General features: G+C 42.7%; 1 protein-coding gene across 10 annotated transcripts in view; it reads left to right on the plus strand.

Annotated features, from left to right (window-relative positions):
- The window catches only part of LOC134210786 (inositol 1,4,5-trisphosphate receptor), a 115,894-nt gene that overhangs the window by 1,025 nt on the left and 100,300 nt on the right, over positions 1–14,569 (plus strand). For 7 of the 10 annotated variants that reach the window (XM_062687057.1, XM_062687046.1, XM_062687056.1 and 4 more), the window contains exon 1: positions 13,061–13,373. The exons of 1 other annotated variant lie outside the window; for it this stretch is intronic. The gene's annotated coding sequence lies outside the window, so the exon portion shown is untranslated. Of the gene's footprint in view, positions 1–13,060; positions 13,374–13,405; positions 13,546–13,588; positions 13,717–14,569 lie in introns of those variants that run through there. 2 more of the 10 variants (XM_062687050.1, XM_062687051.1) reach the window with 2 other exon arrangements.

Raw genomic sequence — 14,569 nt, forward strand, 5'->3', positions numbered from 1 at the left:
AGTTCGGCTCTTACCCTAAAAAAGTAGGCAATTCCAAAGGATTTGAACACGCTGTATAGGGGATTTATTTATTTATTTATTTATTTAAGTCCTACATCTATTTATGTCTTAATGATGGTAATAAAAAGAAATATAAGTATACATATCGTCAAAAACTTAGAAAAAAATGGACACAAACACTAAAACAGCTATCTATTGCGATGTGAAAAAAAAATCTTCGACGCAGCGTCTGACGAGGCAGGTTGAAGTCGAATATTGTAGAAACCCTGTTGAATATACGCTGTAATCCTTCAATACTACCGTTCATACTGTAGTTAGTCCGACGAAATGGCATTCTTAACATAGCGTTATTGCGAAGTGTTCTCGGCTGTACGTTAATATTAATCTGTTCCAAAATGTCACTACAATCTATTCGGCCTTGCAAAACGTTTGCAACAAGTACAGCTCGAGCGGTGTTACGGCGTTCTCTTAGCGGCTCCAGATCGATAAGCCGACAGCGGCTTTCATAACTTGGCAGGCGTAATGGATCTCTCCACGGTAGCCTACGCAGAGCAAATCGTAGGAAGCGTCGTTGCACGGACTCAATTCGTTCGGCACCGTTCGAATAATTGGGATTCCAAACGGCGGAGCAATACTCCAGTATCGACCGCACCAGTGAGCAATACAAAGACTTTAGACAGTAAATGTCAGAAAATTCTTTACCCATCCGAAAGATGAAGCCCAGGGTTTTGGAAGCCTTACCTACAACGTATGAGATATGCATTTTGTACGTCAGTTGGGAATCCAAAATTACGCCCAAGTCTTTGACATGACTCAGACGTTCTATGCTGGTGTTCAAAAGCGTGTAGTCGAATCTAACGTGATTTTTAATCCGAGAAAAAGTGATCATCGAGCATTTTGCCGGATTGACTATCATACGGTTGACGTTGCACCAATTGGCAAAGGATTCTAACTGACGTTGAAGGAAATAGCAATCGTCGATGGATTGGATTTGCAAGAACATTTTCAGGTCATCAGCATACGATAGGCGGGGAACTTCGAGTACAAAATTCACGTCATTAAAATATAGTAGGAAGACTAACGGACCCAAATGGCTTCCTTGGGGTATTCATGACGTAGCCACGAAGGAATCAGATCTGCAATTGCCGATAGCAATCACTAGCTGGCGGCCAAGGGATACGAACGGAACCATTCCAATAGAGTGCCATTTACTCCTAACTTGTCTAATTTGGCGATAGCGATGCAGTGGTTTAACTTATCAAAAGCAGCTGACAGATCTGTGTAGATGACATCTGTTTGAGCTGTTTTCGTCATGCTGTTTGTGATGAAAGATGTAAGGCACAATAAATTAGTACTAGTGGAGCGACCGGCTATGAATCCATGCTGAGTTTCAGACAGATACTGCTTGCTGTGGGAAAGCAGAGGATCCATCACAACGAGTTCGAACAGTATTTGATATTGCACTCAGCGAAGTTATTCCTCGATAATTGTCCACGTCACGTTTGTTCCCTTTCTTGTGCACAGGAAACATTTGTGCAATCTTCCAATATGAAGGAAAGATGCCACTTGATGAGGAAAGCCGAAACAGGAGGAGCAACGGATACTGCAAACTGGAAATGTGCCTTTTCAGGAAATTGGATGGAATACCATCGGGACCAGGTTTGATCGATGACTTTAGTTTTGATGCAGCAGAGGAGATCATTTCTTCACTGATGTCGATAACACCTAGTACATGGCCATATAGGGGAACATTGTCTTCTGCGTGATGTACTTCGTTGTCGGTAAGCTGTTCATCGGTAAAAACGTCAGCAAACTTTAGCGAAAACAGTCTGCAGATCTCCTGAAATGTCATAGAGGAAGGTAGGCCAGATTCCCCGCGTTGCTTGTTGACATGATTCCAAAATAGTTTAGGATGCGTTTTGAGATTGGTTTGGATCTTACTTTGATATCGGGAATAGCATATACGACTGACCCGTTTATAGGCGTTGTTGAGTCTGACGTAGTGATCCTTTAAGGCTCTATAAACCGTAATCAATTTTACAATGACGATGATTTTCAGTCATTCACACTAATACTAATGCAAATTTATCATAAAATGAATATTTTGCTGCTATTATTCGACTTTCTTTAGTCACTGCATAATCATTGCATTTTTAAATGATTTGTTCACTTACCTAACAAATTATTATTTGAAAAAACAGCTCGAAAATCACTAAAAACTGCTTTTTTCCTAGTCCATCGTGCGTATGTTTATCGAACACATACTAACTCCAAACATTCGGATCAAACACATACAGTTATCGTTAACTTACAATTATTTTTTTATTTGATTTATTTTGGCCGTTTTCTAGATTTAATCACTCCTAAACACAATTCACTAATCAAGTTCCACTTTTTTCTTCAACCTTGAAACATAATTTCTTCACTTCACGTCGAAAAACAAAAGAAAACTGCTTCAGAAAAATCGAAGTGAGACACAAACTTGACGACCGTATTGCGAATGCAGCAACATTCGGAATTCTCAAATTCACTAGCGCAACAAGTGAAATTGTGCGCTCACAATTTAGGTAGTGCAACTTCGTTCTATCGTAACAATACATCGAATACCCTAGCCGACACACAAACAACTCAATGCCTGCACAAGCAAATAATCGTCTCTTCATCGTTGCCAGATTCATTTATTCAAATAATTATTTCGGTTTGTTAAATTTGCTAAAAATTCAGGAAAAAAATATTGAACAATGTTAAGCTAGCTTCTGTTGGATGGCTAGTGGTGTATACATTCTTTTAAAACTTTAATATTATAATAGTTTTCATATATCATAAACATTTATTGTGATGTAAAATAAACATCTTGTCATGTCTAGCAACTCAATGTAACAGCTGACTTATATTTACCAGCCCATTTCCACCCACTCCAGAGTATGAAAGTATGAAAGTATGAAAAACTTAGGGCTTAGGAAGCTTTTCTGGAGCACCACATCTTTGCCCACATTTTTGTACCATATGAATAAGAAATCCAGCAAAGATGGGACTGATATGCCATCATTGGCAGTACAGCTGATAATGAAGATGTTTTTTTCTTATTCGCAATACACTAAACAGTTTTACCATCGTCGGGGCCCGGGGGTGACAATAGGTCAAATAGGGGTGAGAATAGGTCACTCTTTCAACTACTTAGAATGCTAGTCGAATAAATTGATTGTATTTGAATGCAAGAAGGCCAAAATATATTTGCTATCCTCCAGACCTCCAGACTGCAGCTAAGACCGATGACCCATTATTACCCCCGATGACGGACCTGCATTTTTTTTCTGTTACTATTTACCGACTTACATTTATCTTCGCATAATCACAGCATTTTCATGTGAAATTTTCACTCACCTCACTAATTTATATTTAATTAATTTCTCAAAAACAGTCAAAACTGCTTTTCTTAAAACTTCCTATAAAATCATATCCTCTGTTTGCTAAAATATGAAACACGTTCTTTATCAAGATTAGACCATAAAAGACTTGTCACGAAATCATATATATTTTTTTTTCAAATATAAAAGCCGCAAAACTTTTAAGCTCTACTGTGAAATTCAATTGTCCTCGAATTCTGACCTGACCAGTGATCAGGATAATGATTTTGAGAATATTACAATGCTTAGTCAATGTTAGCTAAGAATGAAAAGAATTGGTAATTGTAATGAGAAATAATTCATCATTTGATCTGCAGCTACTATCAAATTACAATACTTCGCATGAAATCACAAGTTTTGCTTAAAATACAATGCGTAGTAAGCATAAATTTACGCTGCTCCTTTTCGGCACTTTTTCGTACAAGTTTCATCACCAATACTTCTAAATTATACAGTCATTATTTTCAAAACAGTGTGATGGAGTCTTTAGCCTTAAGGAAAACGTGCGGTATTTAGTGCATTTCCTTAAGGCAGCTCTCTTGGCAGTTTTAAGTTCTCTTAATTCCCGAGTGTACCAGGACGGATGAGAGCTATTCTTGTGTACTTTTTTGGGAACATGTCGGTAAATAACGTATGCCAACATATGCGAGAAAGTCTACACAGCATTTTCGATATTATCGGCAAGTATAGCGTCCCAAGGCATACCAGATAGTACGTCGACAATGCTTTGATGGTCGGCCTTCTGAAAGTTGAATGATACGGAAGCGGGAAATACATTGAACTCGTTGGCCAGGCTCACCGGAATTCGGACAACTAAAGGAGGGTGATGAGGGACGAGCTTAACGATGGCAGCTGGAGCTGCGGCGATGAACGGGGCGACATCTTGCTTGCTCACAAAACATAAGTCCAAGCAACGTTGATTCTCATTCGCTACGTGATTGATTTGAGATAGCATCGCCGTGCTGTAGTCATCGAGAAGATACAAAGCACCCGAGTGAAATACTGACCGATGTCCATCGGGATAGAGGAAACCATTGTGAGATGGTCTCCACGAAACACCGGAAAGATTAAAGTCGCCAATGACAAGAAGCTCATCCGCCGCTGCCATACCCTCGACTACGGTGAAGACGGAACGGCAGTGGGTATCTAAGTAGTCAACGTCACGTGTTCTATCTGGAGGTATGTACACGGCACAAAGGAAAATGGCGCTCTTCTTCAATTGGATGGATATCCAGACTTGTTCCAAACATTGCCACGTGGAATTTCCAATTAGCCCTGCCTTCAAACCACGCCGTACAGCAATGATGGCACCGCCACCAGTAGATTTCCTACTATTTTCAGGACTTCGGTCACACCGATACGCTTCGTATTCAGTACCAAACACTTGACTCGAGAGTGTGCGATCATCAAGCCAAGTTTCGATCAGGACAATAACATCGTAGCACTGAGCTGATGTTGCTAGACGATAGCTGTCTACCTCTGAGTTGATACCGCCTACGTTTTGGTAGTAAATCAAGAGATCGACCTGGTTGATGATACTACCGGAGAACTGCTGGAGAAGTTAGATCCGAATCAGGCAGCGAATGTTCATTGTTGCATAGGTACTTGCCACTACATTGCACAAACTACACGTAAAAATATAGCAGTTAATTTAGCAATAAATGGAACTTGAAGTTTATAAAAGTGAGCTGAAAAATTATTGTAAACACCAAACCACCAACATTTGGGTTAAAGAACCATCCGAGGGGTGATATTTATTGAAATCTAGTCCAATATTTGCAATGCGTAAATACTCATGATTAAATAACTGCTTCATCTCCTCAAGTAACGTCAAATCAATCAAAGTTTAAAATAAAAGTACTTGCATATTATAATTATAAAATCCCAGTGATAGGTTCAATTTTAAATTTAGAGAAATACCACAGACAAACATACATAACACTCAAATTTCCATGGTTCACTGATTTACTGGTCAATTAAAATAATCATTAGTTCTGGTTCGTGATTTGACCAACTAACTGAAATCAACAGATGTCGTTAGTGTTTAAACGACGATGAATTTGATGAGTGAATTTCAATGTGTTATGTCTGTTTGTCTGTGGAAATACTATAATGAAATGAATCCAATATTCTACAAGTTGGATTTATTTCAAATAACGATTCAAAAATATTTCTAACCAGCAGACCCCGCGAACTTCGTTTCGCCTAAAATTGATTTATTCTTTGATTAGTTCTCGAGTTATGCTAAAATTTCTGGTTCATTTGTATGGAAACCCCCCTTTCCAGAAGAGGGAGGAATCTCAAACCACCACAGAAACATATCCTTCCTTCCAAAACCTCCACATGCCAGATTTGGTTCATTTACTCGATTAGTTATCGAGTTATGATAAAATTGGTGTTTCATTTGTATGGGAACCCCTTTTTCAAAAAGGGGGAGGGGTCTCGAACCATCATAAGAACCTTCCCCGGCCCAAAACACACAATTTTAACGCCGATCGGTTTAGTAGTTTCCGAGTCTACAAGGGTCAGACAGACAGAAATTTAATTTTTATGTATATAGAAGAGAAGAAGAGAAGATATGATGATTTTTAGAAAAAAACTATTCAATAAATATTTACAATTTAGTTCGAATATTAAGAGCTTCAATTCCAGCCAATATCTCAATAGATTTAGTATGAGGAGAAATTGAATATTTTCATATTTTGAATTTGGAATGGTTCCCATTGAAATCGAAAAGTTAATGCCAGGGCCAGTAATCCCAGCCCCTGCCATTTGATTTTGTTTGGAGCCATCTGTATAAAATTTTAGGGAGCCAGTCCGAAACCCAGGGTCTCGTGCACTCCAATTTCCACGAGTTACCTAAGGAACTTTGAAAGGGTGATTGTAGATTTTTTCCTTTCATTGAGTCAAAACCAGACTGACTGATTTGCAACTCATTCAGAATGCTCATATGTCCAACAAGATCCCCTTCAAGAAGATTCAGAGATCGTTTGATCCTCAGAGCAGTTTTGATTGCGTTCAATTGGATGTACAGGGGATGGACAAAATAAGTAAGATAGGCAAATTTTTGGTAAAATTAGATGTGTTGTAACTATCTTAGTTATCATCCGATTTTGACAATTCAGGCATGCTTGAACTAGAAAATTAATGCAGTTTGACGGTATGTCCACGGAACCGACTATGGTCACCGGATTCCCGAGATATTCCGGGTTTTTCGAAGGTAGGTTCAAAGCCGTAAATTTGAGGTGGATATTAGGAGAAGTTGTGGTTGAAAATTGAATAATATTAGTAACCACAGTAGGGCTTTTGCCGATTGGAACCATATGTCTGTTTGTGTTTTTTTTCCTTCCTAAGCAATGGAGGGGGAATCTGCTCAACAGACATCCTGGGTTGTCCAGGAAGTGCGGGGTTAGGGATCACCTCCATTAGCAAACGAGGGAGGCAGGACTACATCCCCGACCCGCTAAACCGTTTCCATTGCCGCCTAGCCCATAGTCCCTTCGGTACAACCAGAAAGTAATACTTCAAAGGGGGGCCAGTGAACAACGCACCCTCGAGGTTAGCTGCGTGTCCTTGCAGCATCGAACTTTGTGACTCGCTTTTTTAGAAGAACACCATGGTATCGTGCCAGCGCATTACCGGGTTTCCAGGTGGCCTTACCACGCCCTATGTCCTCGGAAGGTGGGAAGGGTCGACTTCGCGCCTGCTTCCCTCTGCACGACTGGTATCAAGAATGATGATGCCGCGTGCACCCCAAATTGACCTTTCTGCGATAGGGCCTATTCGCCAGCACACAGAGGGACTTGCCGACGCGGTGCCTACGCCTGCCCCAGCCTTGACGAGGACCCCTTTCCGTCCTCGAGCTCGGAACCCGCCCGGTTGACCGACGCCGCGAAAGCGACGATACCATGTTGTTCTTCGCGCGGCCACTTGTTCGATAAAAGGATCGAGTTCGACCACAGAGCATGACCACCGGTATGACCCATGAAGCCGACTCCGATCCCTTGGACCACCTCTTATTTGCGCCTGAACTAGCCATCCTTGAGTCACGCGCCACCTTCTGTGTAGCTCCGAGACGATTTGGGCGATAGCCGATAAAACGGCGTTCCAGCCAACTTCATCTTTACACATCCTCCGAACTAGGTTGTCCGGGGTAGTGTCCAGACCACATGTGGCAAGCATGTGGTCACGCATTGCGCGAAAACGTGAGCACACGAACAACACGTGTTCCGCCGTTTCCTCTAAACCTGCGCACACCAAACACTCGGGCGAGGCCGAGCAAGCCAGCTGCGTTACCTGCACTGTGATTTTACAGCACGCTTAAACGCCGGGCACATCAAACCCCCCATGGGGTGTTTGCTGTTCACAGCTTTGCTGGAACAAATCAAACAATTGGGAGGGTTCGTGCAGCATTGTGCCTTATGTCCCTCCAATCCGCAGCGTCGGCAGAGATTGCTTCTGTCAGGGCCATTGCAATCCCATTGCTTGTGCCCCGGTTCCAGATACTTGAAGCAAACTTCGGGTTGCTCGTATATGCCCACAGGGCATACCGACCATCCCACCTTGACGCTTCCTAACTAGACTACCTTGGAGGCGTCCGCTGCAGATAGCCGAACCAATGCTACATGCGTCCCTGCCGGACCTTCCGTAGCCGAACGGCTGCGGTGGGCGTCTCCACTTCACACTGTCGCCGCAGTGCCGTGACGAGCTCTTCGACTTCGGTGATCTCGTCCAGGTCTTTAACCCTTAGATTCACCTCCGTCGTGAGTGCCCTCACCCTGACCGTCTCGCCTAGGATCTCCTCCGCCAACTTCTTGTAGGCGGCGCCCTTTTGCGAGACGCCCCGCTTTAGCTCGAGGATCATCTCGCCCATCCGGGTACGTCTTATTCGACGTACGTCGGCGCCGAGTTCACCGAGCTTGACGTCACTCCTCATCGCCTTCAAGACGTCCGAGTATCTAGCCTCGTCCGCCGTGATGACTAGGGCATCGCCCCTGGAGCGATTGGCGCCTACCCTAGACTTCTTGCTACCCGCATTCGCCTGGCCCATCTTTTCGGCCCTTGACGTCTTCGGTTTCCTCTTGTTCTTGACCAAGGTCCAGGAGGCGTCATCCCCCTCTATTTCCCTGGTCTGGTGCGGCTGAGAGCTCTCAGCCTGCCGTAACCCCTTACCACCGTCTTTCCTGGGTGGACGGACCTTTCCAGGTCCTTCCTCCCCCGGTTTTGGAGGTACCTGGCCAGGGTTCAGCTTCCCAGCCCCACTAACCTTGTTCGGGGTAGTAACCCTCCGCGTTTTGGAGCGGCCCCCAGGGAGCTCATCCCCTGGAGACTGTCTCCCCCGTTTTTGTGTCTGCTCCGTTGGAGCAGTCACCCCCGACGTACCCGCAAATACTTGAGCCTAAGTCTGGGTAGACTTTGGTACCACCGTCTTCGCTGGTACGCCTTCGGTCGATTCGACCTTGCCGAGTCCGCGAATCCTTGGGCCTCAGTCTGGGTAGACCTCGACTCCACGGATTTCACGGGTTTACACTTGGCCGTCCCGACCGCCCTCTCCAGCTTGGTGTCCAGCATCGACTTTCGAAGTTTCTGCAAGCTCCGTTTGAGGTCCTTACTGATATTATGCTTCGATGACGCAAAGTCGATGATGGTGTCCAGCTGTTCCGTCGCCACCTCGAAGGCCGAAAGCCCATCGCGTTTGCGGTTCATCGCCTCCACAAGCCATGGGCCGTCAATAACCTCTACCGGCGTTTTTTTAGCCGAGATGAAGGTTAAGTGACCCACGATGGCGCTGCGCACTGAGCTGCCGACTATTGCCTCTGGCCTCCTAGGCGGAGACCTGACCAACCCACCTCTTGCGAAGGGGTTGTCGCCTACACTACTACCACTAATTGAAGAATTGCCTTGGTTTTCCATTTTGGTCCCACGAGTTGCTCGGGAAGAAGAGGTCCACCACGCCAGAGCCCAGCATGACGCGGTAAGGGACAATTACTGTGGAGGATGCCCAGGGGCTTTGGAACAGAATGTCGAAAGACAAAAGGTCGATGGACAAAAGGTCGACGAACAAAACGTCGAAAAGACAAAAGGTCGATGGGACAAAAGGTCGAAGGAACAAAAGGTCGAAAGGACAAAAGGTCGACGGGACAAAAGGTCGAGGGGACAAAAGGTCGAGGGAACAAAATGTCGACGGAACAAAAGGTCGAATGGACAAAATTTCAAAATCTATAATTCTGTATACATGAAAAATACTAAATATACGACAAGTTTGAAAACATGTTTCTGAATAAAAAATCTAGCTTATTACATTTCTCAAAGATTTCTCCTTCTTTATTTCATGGGCAGTTCTTTAACCAATTTACAGTGAATATTCAGCAGCCAGGGCGAGCATTGTATGATTTTGATTAGTTCTCGGGATAAGAACTGAAAAATTAATACTTGTTAGATCGTGCTCTTGTAACACGTGTCGCTTCGAGTGCATGTTTGAGTGAAATACGTTTGTTTTGGTATCTTTGATTCAGTGTCGTATAATTAATTATTTCACCGACGTGACTTCCTATACATTACAAATCCGATGTCGATCATGGAGAATCAGAAGATTGTCAGTCTCTTGTATAAATGTGTTGTTATTGGTTTTAAATAAGAAATAAGCACTGAAGCATGTACACAAAGACTGGCCTTAAGCCGTACATAACAGTTTACATCATACACATTATTCACTGATTCAACCGTACGGATCATTTTAATTAACACTCAAACATGCGTGATGAAAAAATCTCTCTCATGGTACACAACATGAACGATCCTGCATTAGTGTTCCAGGATATAACCATGATTGTGCATATGCAACCACTCGGAGTATTCGAGAGACGGGTGCTTAGGACCACCTTTGGCGGTGTACAAAAAGACGGTGTGTGGCGGCGAAGAATGAACCACGAGCTAGCCCAGCTCTACGGCGAACCCAGTATCCAGAAGGTAGCTAAATCCGGAAGGGTACGATGGGCAGGGCATGTTGCAAGAATTCCGGACAACTACTTTGCAAAGATGGTGTTCGCCTCCGATCCGGCAGGTACGAGACGGTGTGGAGCACAGCGAGCGAGGTGGGCAGACCAAGTGTAAAACGACTTGGCGAGCGTGGAGCGAATTCGAGGATGGAGAGATGCGGCCTCGAACCGTGAGTTAACGTCGTTGCCGACCGGATGTTGTGGAATTCCATCGACGTTCCCATCGGTGTCAGCATTTTGGAGTTGGCAACATCGAGGGGCATTAGCAGAACCAGGCGAACGATATCGAGGGCGATCATAGAACGTGTACCTACCGAGGCAGTGCAGACTCAGGATACTTGTAATGTAGTTAAGTTAAGGATAATAAATCAGTTGGTTGTGAACAGTGAAGATAGTTAGACGTTTAAGTTTTTTTAAAAGAACTCCGTGTTCTCGAATTATTAACTCGTGTATTGTGGCGTTAAATTGTCGATTCAGTGGTTTCTGTTTAGATGTAAACTAAATAAATGAATGAATGTACTTATGCATATTGCATATTGGTGGTAGATTTTTGTGTAGAAATTAGAGGTTGTGCGATCAAGTCAAGATTGGGCCATCGTTCTCAAGAACAGTCTGTAGGTCGGCTATGTGAATCGCTCAAAAAGGTGTCTTATATTACATTTTCCTTGTATTGAATTTGTTGAAAACATGGGCCAACCTGACCCTTATTTGGCCAAGTGTCACCCCCGATGACGGTACTTACATCATAGTTTTCCTTTGTATTGTTCTCAATACTATGGCTTTTCAATTTTAACCAATTTTGTAATTTCGACCTTTTGTCTTTTCGACATTTTGTCCTTTCGACATTTTGTCCCGTCGTCCTTTTGTCCATTCGACCTTTTGTCCCTTCGACCTTTTGTCCATACGGCCTTTTGTCTTTCGACCATTTGTCCTTCGACCTTTTGTCATAGATTCGCCCAGGTACCCCACAGGCTCCGTTAAAGGCCTAGCTTATTATTTCACCCCCCTGGCCATGCATCCCCTCGGCACGGGTCGCTTGACGCCTTGGGATTAGGGGTTAGGGACGATGGTCCCGGTCTAACTCGCAGTGGCCATGGGGAGGGGTCGTCAAGCCCTTGGACAAAGTCCCTGCTGGCCCGGATGTCTGTTTGTGTGTATGTATGTATGTGTATGTGTGTATCTGTAGACACACTTTTTGGAACTTAGCATTGGCCGAATTACTCGCAACAAGTTCCATTCGACTGAGAATCCTGTTTCATTGTTTGCTATTGAAAATTGGTCAGATTGGACTATGGGATCAGAAGTTATGGCCAAAATACTATTTTCTGTGCGCAAAACACGCTAAAAACACTCACTCATATTTTTCAGTTGGTGGGTTAATCAGGGTTTTTTATTATTATTTTTATAGACACAACTTTACAGTAAATACAAACATCTGAATATTTACTGCAATCAATTGAAGCTAAGTGTGAATGTTTCATGATACTAGACACGTGATCCGACGTCTGGTGAAGGTAATTCTATTTAAATAAAAAAATTAAAAAATGTTATTTAGGGATTTTCATAATATTAGTTGCACATGTTTTTGTCCAATACGGTATGTTTTGGAAAAAAAGTCTAACACGAAACAACTCATTGACAATTATACAAAATCAAGAAGAACAGATCCCCGAACCCAAAAGTAATTTTGATACAATTGGAGTTGACATATTTAGATGTTTTTCTGTTAAACAATTGTTTCGATAAACGATAACAATCTAAAACCTGAACTGGAGAAATTGCTTGGTTGCGGAAAACTTCAGTAACACGAGGTGTGATGTCATCGCAATTTAATGACTCACCATATATTACACCAAAATTGTCAAATGCGTACAACGTATAACCATTGCAAAATAATTTTAATTCAAGGAGGGAATTAGCAGGTTTAAGGGAACCGAAAACAACTATTAAGGCTCAAATTACCGTCATCCAGTCATTGACAAGAAAGACAGCCACGTGCTCGTACCACCCCCCAGTAATACAACCACCCACCGAGGAGAAAAACAGTCGCCAGCTGGAAGGGGGAAGTATTTTTGTTTCAAAACTACATCATCCAATAGCGAGGACATAACTATATCCGGTGGATGCTTCATTTGTATTGTATTTTGCGACCTAACGATAGAATTCGTAATAAATATAAGATTTTTTCAAGATAACAAGTTTTGGGAGGGACATAAAAGCTTGAAAATCACTTAAACATGTTCAAAACCTAAACGAAGCGAATCGAAATGTTCACAAGATTTGTCGAGCACATTAAAAGCTTCCGTTTAGAGGGTGTTGCGATGATTTTAAACGTCATCTTGTTATATTTTTTCCAAGCTTGTAAAAAGCCTAAATTTACTTGAAATTGAAATTTCATCCAAATTAGCTGAAAATTTGACTGAAGGCTTATTTTGGCATAAGAATCATGATTGATATTTGATATATTGATACTGTACATACAGTTTCAAACCGTAAACTCTACTATTTGAGCGAAACTACTTTTCTATTAAATCGAGTAAATTACATTTAGTTACCGATGCTACCGAGACTATTCCGAGGCGCATTAAACGTTACTTCCCACCGACCTATCGACTCTGAACCGCGGCTGCTTACTTTACATCCAGTCAGTTCGATTCAGTCGTTCCAGCGACATCGAGAGAGAAACATTCAACTTTTTAATCGTCGCTGTTGGGTGAGCCAAAGATCCGATACTGTTGTGTGTCGTCACCAGCAGAGTGGGGATTGGGGAGTGATAGTGTTTGAGTTGTGTGTCATTTGGGATTGTAAATTTGGTCATATTTCGCAGCATTTTCGGATTGAAATCAGTGTAAAAGTGTGACAGAAGGTATAAGCTGGGCAAAGGAGTGAAAAATTACCGGAATCGGGTCGATTTTTCCTGGGCAAATGGTCGAAACATGATAACCTATTAGCACTCTGAGTTGCGAAGGTGAGTTAAGAAGAAGAAGGTGTTTGTGGTGTGGAGCTCGCTGTAGCTCGGTAGTGGTGGAGCTGCTCCAGACGAAAGTGGTGGAGGCAAACGAAACCAGCTGAAAGCTACGTGTGTTGCTCATACAAGGCAACAGAAGTTAGAACCGACCGTGTGTGGAACGTTCTTAAAGGTTTGTCGTTGAAACATCCATCAGCTGTGGGGCCAAGTGGGAGTGATAGTGCATACATTCGCCTCAATTTCGGTGTACAATGAAGTGCGGAATGTGCCAACAATTAGGAGATGCGAGAACTTATGTGACACTAAGTCATGACGACGTGCAATGAGTGTTGAACGGGGCACGGTACGGTTGCGGTGGAGAGTAGTGGTTGTCGATTTCAAAACAAGTTTCTGTAGGTACGGGTGAGATGGTGTTCCTTTCTGGGATGTTGGCAAAAAGCTGCCGATTGGAACTGAGCAATGCAGCCTGTAAATGTACATCTGGGTATGTGGCTGCGCTAGATTTGTGCAATGAAAGAGTGTACCATCATCGCATGTGGCTATATCGTCAAGGTCGACTTGCTGGAGTCGAACTATAGAAGAGAAATTTTAGTTAATAGAAAGTTATTGCATTGTCTATTTGGGGAGTTTGTTGCCTTTATTAAATAATTTAATTAGGTAGTGGGAAGTAATTCCCAGAATCTGTAACCCTAATTTGTAAAACAATCGGCTCGTAGCCCAAAATTCTCCCGATCAGAATGCATGCAGCTTTTAGCATTTCTACATAAAAAATTCAAAATTTCCAATAACAAATTTGAAAAATGTCATGCCACACCCGGAGTTTAGGCAAAGCTGAGCGTTCACAAGAGCTGTCGTATTTGAGGACGCTGGAATTGGCTGAAGAAAATAAATTTATAATCTATATACATAACTACGGAAACTACTGAACCGATCGGAGTAAAAATTTGTATGCAGAGGTTTTTAGGTTCAAGACCCATCCCCCTTCTTAAAGGAGGCCTTCATACAAATGAAACACAAATGTTTGCGTAACTAATCAAGCTAATAGGGCCAAATTTGGCATGTGGAGGCTTTTCAAGGCAAGTAATGTATCTATGATGGTTTGAGATTAGAAGAGGGGGTTCCCATACAAATGAAATACAAATTTAGAAAATAATCAATTTTTAGTGAGGCGAAATTCAACGGAACAGCTTATAACT

The sequence above is a fragment of the Armigeres subalbatus genome, chromosome 2 (genome assembly GCF_024139115.2).
Source record: "Armigeres subalbatus isolate Guangzhou_Male chromosome 2, GZ_Asu_2, whole genome shotgun sequence".
Classification (NCBI taxonomy): Eukaryota; Metazoa; Arthropoda; class Insecta; order Diptera; family Culicidae; genus Armigeres; species Armigeres subalbatus.